Here is a 6,000-nt window from a genome sequence, read left to right as displayed (position 1 = left end):
TGACCAAACTCAGAAGGCAGCAACTGGCTTTTTATCACTCTCATGGGTAAAAGTTTCCCCTCGCGTGAATTCGACTGCTGTCAAAGGGAGGCAAGCTTTCCTGCTGAATAAGCCCAAACTTTTGGTACCCACGTCAGCTGCCTGTTTGAATTGTCCAGCAGTGTGGAGCTTTTATTTGTAAGTGGTTCTATAGATATCTAAGTTAGCCCTGCACTAGTTAAAAGTCATCACCAAAGGCAGTGATGAGCCGGTAGGGGATTTTTCCATAAGACCTGCTACTGTATTGTCCTGTTGGCTAACTATTATTTTATCTTAAAATTCAATAAATAAACAATTAAACAATAGCCACCACCTTACAATATAGTTCTGGAAGGTATTTTTTTTCCAATTCCCTTCCTTTCCCATGCCTGCATCAACATATCCTAGCCGCACTGACGGGGATGTTCGTTCTCAAACTGTTTCCAAAGCTCCAGTGTTCACTAGCAGACAAATAATGTCGCTTATGTGTTTATTTTATTGGCTGGAGTTCTGCAGGCATAGATCTGTCATTCCACCCTATACATACTTAGCTGGGAGCAGGCCCCATCCAACACAACAAACCTTTCTCCTGAGCAGGAATGTGTAGGGTTGCGCTGAAAGGGATGGAGTTTTTTCCCCCAGGTCAAAACTTCCGCATTAAAGCCGAAACTATATTTCCCAATTTCGGGGGTGGGGAAAAAAACCTGGGGAAATTTTCAAATTTGGATGCCAAAATGAGAGAGAGAAAAAGAAACAGAAAGAAATTGACTTGCGATATATTCAAAAACCAGAAGGCTTCTGAGAATCTGATGTGGGGTGGGGAAAAAATTTCAGATCCAATCCAAATGTATTATTTTCTTAAGCAATCCTAGGCATAGCTGCCAAGTTATCCCTTTTTTAAAGGGATTTTCCCTTATGTTGAATAGGCTTCCTCGTGAGAAAAGGGAAAACTTGGCAGCTATGATCCTAGGGAGTCCTGCATGGTTAACATTGCCTTTGCTGCATCTCTCCCAAAGGACAAGTGATGCATTCGTAGATCTCCTAACTTATTTTCTCAAGTGGGTAAACAAAGCAAACACAAAAGAAGATAAAGATACAGGTACTGCTGTGTTTAAGCTAAATCAAGTCCTTCCCCCGCCCCCCTTTCCTTCTGATCGGAGTCCTGTTCTCGGCTCTTGTGCAGCTGCCGGGTATGCATGGTTAACCTCTGCTCAGCCATACACAGAAATCTTTTGTCCTAACATACAAAAAGCAAATCATTTGGCAAAGCTTGAGAGTATAATTAGATATAAGACTTCAGCTGGATTAATCTTTTAGGGCATGTCTTCTTCTTTCCCCCCCCTCCTTAAAAGAAAAAAAGAATCCCCCACAATTTTGAAGCCTTAAATAATATTTAGTTGAGGGGAATGACGCTGTTTTCTTTCTTTCCTTTTTAATCTAAGAAAGTTGATGATATTTTCATAATGGCTTTCAGTCGCTGGCCTACCAATCCTATGCATGTTCACATAGAAGAAGATATTTGGAGTTCACTGGGATTTGCTTTCCAGGAACTATGCTAGGATTGTGACTTTTAGTTCTATTAGGGTTTTTAAAAAAATAAAAATCACCCAGTCCCTACCATCAACGGTCTACCACAGGGTATATAGGGATTTCTTCAGATAAACTGAAATGGGCCATTTTATTGAAGGCCACATAAAATCTGCCCAGTCTTCAACAGAAATAAAGGATAAGCTGATCATCTGAAATTAGATAGTCCATTGCAGAATATAGCTGACCTAAGTAGGCTTAGCTTCACCTACCGGTACTTGGAAAGGAAGCTATTGTAAATGGATAACTGTCTTTACCCTTGTGATCATAGCAGTTACTGTCAACTGCCCAAGATGGTGGTGGGATCTGCTGAAAGTCTACACATGGTTTTCTTATATATACAAGGTTTTTAATATTTATTATTGCAGAATCATTTGCGTCAGCCAGAATCATTCTAAACGTATTTTGCTTCCAAATTTGTTTAAGTGAAAGCATTAACGGTCATGAAGAAAATGCTTTTACAATGTTTTGTCCTAGGCCAGGCATAGGCAAACTCCGACCCTCCAGATGTTTGGGACTACAGTTCCCATCATCCCTGAGCACTGGTCTTGTTAGCTAAGGATGATGGGAATTGTAGTCCCAAACATCTGGAAGAATGGAGTTTGCTTATGCCTAGGCAATTGATAGGTGGGATTGAGATCTTGTATCTGCAAACCCTTTCACAAGCCCCGCTCACCTAATGTTTCCTCCGCATTGTAGGATTTGGTCTGTGGAAGCTTTCAACGTTAGTGCACTGGCTAAGTGAACTTTGGATGGCAGTTAAGTGTCTTTTAATGTTATCCTTGGGTAGAGGGGTAGAGGGGTACGAACACTGAGCTGGGCTTATTCTGCATTAAGCCTCAAGGGATATGAAGGGAACTTGACTGGACTGGGAGACTGATTCAGTTTCTGATGTTAATTGTGGAGCTGGAATAGCAATGTTTAGAACGACCTTGCCCAACCTGGTGGTCGAGTGAACTGTGTATAGCCCATCACTGTTAACACAACACGTTTCCCTGCATTGCTAGTAACAGGGTCCCATTAATGGGAGTCATTCTGCTCTGGGAATCAGCCATACTAAAGGGAAAGAGCCATTGTAGGGAAGGAAGGGAACAGAACCTGTGTGGAAGGAGGGGCTTAGTGGAAAAGAAACCCAGAACACAAGGAGTGATGGATTCAGTTCCAGCCTCCTTCTGCTGGCTGTTGTAAAATTGTAAAGTGTAGATCATAAGCAAACATAGCAGGAGCCCATGAAATAGGTGTCAAAAATAAGCAACAAAATCAAAACTGTGAAAAATTAGCTAAAATGGGTGGGAGGCTCAGGCCCTTGGGCCAACTGTGGCCCTCCAGTCATCTCCGTTCGGCCCTTGAAAAAAAACCCAGGCCACACCCACAACCAGGCCACACCCCTTACACATATCCTCAAGTGGTTTTGCCTGGCTGGGATGTGTTGAGCTGTGATAATGCCTCTGGCTTGCCTGGATGGAGAAGTGTGTGAGGAAAACCCACCTTCTCTGCTGTGGGCATGCCCCATGGCAGCAGTGGTGTGTTCCCATGACAGAGGAAGCAGGGACATGGTTGCTGCGGGGGGCATGGCAGTGGCAGTGAGTGGTGCACCCCTCAGGCCCAGGTCTGCCGCCTGGGGTGGCTGCCCCACATCACCCCATGGGCCCTGCATGTGAGAATCTAGAAGCCTCTGTCTTTTCGATTGTAAGGTAAGATTGCATCCTTTGCCACACCTGCTTTTCTTTCTGGAAGGAAAGCTTCCCACCCATGGTCTAAGATACATAAACTATTAATATAGCATTCTGTGACCGAGCCTTGATGCAGTTCTCCTCATAGTTACTGAGGGTGTCTCTTTAATTTACTACTACCAGTTGCTTTCAGTGGCACTCTTCTGATATATGTAGCCCCTTAATTGCTTTCTTCATATTTCTGGAACTACTGTTGCATGTGATTTTTGTTTCGTTTTAATCTTTCCTCCTTTCCTATTATTATTATTATTATTATTATTATTATTATTATTATTATTATTATTATTATTATTCCTACGTTTGTATAGTGTTTCCAAGCATTCAGATCACTTCACATGTGTTTTCTAGTTACAATCCTCACAACAGCCCTGTAAATTAAGCCATTATAATTGTTCCCAAACCCGCAAAATGGGGGATGAGGCAGAGACTTGCCTAAACCCAACTAGCAAGATCACAGGCAGATGCAAATTGAGATCCTCCTGATTCATAGCTTCTCTTATCCACTGTGCTCTGGACAATCTTGACTAGGTTCTTTGCCCTTCTCACATTTCCATAGCTTGGAACTTTTGGAGAAATTGAGATCTTCAGACCCCCCTTCCCCATGTCACTGTTACAGCTCGGGGAGTTAATTTGTGAAATCAGGTTTTTACTTAAGTGATTGCATCTTTTTTTAGACATCAGAGAAAAAGTCCCATTCACATTATATATCTGGGGATATATCAGATTTGAATCTGAACAGAGTCTGCATGTAGGCAAGCTGTCCAAGCATAAGCTCTGGCCATACATGAAATTCTGTTTCTTCCACCCACCCCACCCATGTGCTCATATCCTCAGAGACTCCTTGACTACCCTGCTGCTATTCCAGTCCTAAAGATGTTACTCAAAATGTAGGAGACTTTGTGCACTTGGCTATGAAACTGCAAAGCTGTACAACAGGCCTTCATCATAATGCTCACCTGGGCCTGGATACCTTCCTCTTTTTGCTGCCTGCCTGGGTCTGCCAAAACCGGGCATTTGACACCCAACATGCAGCTGGTGGACCGTATTCAATATGGCAGGTCACCAACAGTGTAGGGTTGCTTGATGGCTGCTGCCTCTGTCAGCCTGATGGCCTCCATGCTTTATGTACTACAATTCCCATCAGCCCTGGCTAGCACATCCAATGGGAGGTTAGCAAAGTGTTTCTACTTTCTGTGGTCCCCAGTGGAAGATTCAGTTGGAGCTGCTTACATGGGACTCCCAGTTTCCTCTTGTCCAGGCGCTGATCTTCACCATGATCACAGGAATTGGCGCCACCCAGACCATTAATTGGGCCTCTATGTAAGAGACATGCCAATCAAACAAACATGTCCGAAGCAGCCCACAGCCCTTGTTCAGTAGAGCATCTTGTACACACACACACACAAACACACACCCTGACACCCTGTTGGTGCTGGCTGCAAGTAGATTTCACAAGCTATTGTATTTCCACTGGGGGCCACCACTACATCTAGAATTTGCGGCTCTTCGTATTTTCTCACAGCTGCCTGTTTGTCTGTGTTATCTGGAATCCATCCTAGGCAAAACCAAACCGGGGAGGGTGGGGGGGGGGAGGCATGTGAAGGTCTGTTTGTTCTCGACCAGGTTTTTTGTTTTTGTTCCTCTTTATTTCACATGGCTGAATATTCCTATATAAAGAATATTTCTTAAGAGCAGCCGTTCTTCTTCCCTTTGGAACAGAAAGCAACATCTGTTTCCTTGGAGAATCCATCCAGGATAAGAACACAAGCCTTGCAGATAACAGCCAAGTTCAGGTTTGGGTAGCGAGAGCCCTTCCTGGTATTTTTTGCTTTGTTTTTGCTTTAGTTCCCAAATACATCTCGCTGTTCCCGTAAAAGGCGTCTAACCATTATCCTCCTCGTTTGAGGGCGAAAGGAGAGAGTTAATGTTTGTATGCTGCATTAAACAAGATGAGAAGATGCACCTGCAGGCAGAGTTCCTGCCTTGTTCGCGAATGTATTGTATATCTTTGCAAACTAAATACGTTTAATCAAATATTTTTTCAAGTTTTTATTCAAATTGCAAAAGGAACAGACAGCCAATTGTTTTGCTGCCTGGTCTTCCTTGTCAGGCCACCCTCTTTGCATCTCAAGAAAAATAGCCTTGTGCAGCCTCGGGCCATTTGCATAGAGAATATTGAAACACAACATTAGATTGTGGGTTTTGTTTTGTTTTGTTTCTTCTTGTAATGCATGAAGATTATCTTCCCAGGTGAAGGCTGTAATCTTTTTTTTTCTCTTCAGAAGGGTAGTCTTCTATAAAATTCACAAGGAGGGGAAAAGCAAACTTTTTTTGAAGTAAGACAGACAGTTCTTGTCCAAGCTGTGCAAGGATGCAGTATGAACAAACAATGCTTTATGAATGACAGCATTTTGAGTTATTTTCTCTGGCCAAAATAAAAACACTTGCAGCAAATCCAAGCCGCTTCCTCCTCCTCCTCCTCCTCCTCCTCCTCCTCCTCCTCCTCCTCTCTCTCTCTCTCTCTCTCTCTCTCTCTCTCTCTCTCTCTCTCACACACACACACACACACACACACACACACACACAGCTGTTTGATTAAACTGGGGGTAGCTTGAGTTCAACATGGTGTCACATTATTAATCCCCATAAATATATGCAGCAC

General features: G+C 43.2%; 1 protein-coding gene across 5 annotated transcripts in view; it reads left to right on the top strand.

Moving 5' to 3' along the window:
* PROX1 (prospero homeobox 1) overlaps nucleotides 1–6,000 on the top strand; it is an 82,543-nt gene that overhangs the window by 15,766 nt on the left and 60,777 nt on the right. The window lies entirely within an intron of this gene.

The sequence above is a fragment of the Zootoca vivipara genome, chromosome 3, assembly GCF_965207765.1.
Source record: "Zootoca vivipara chromosome 3, rZooViv2.hap1.1, whole genome shotgun sequence".
Lineage (NCBI taxonomy): Eukaryota > Metazoa > Chordata > Lepidosauria > Squamata > Lacertidae > Zootoca > Zootoca vivipara.
This window is presented reverse-complemented; position numbering and strand designations above follow the sequence as displayed.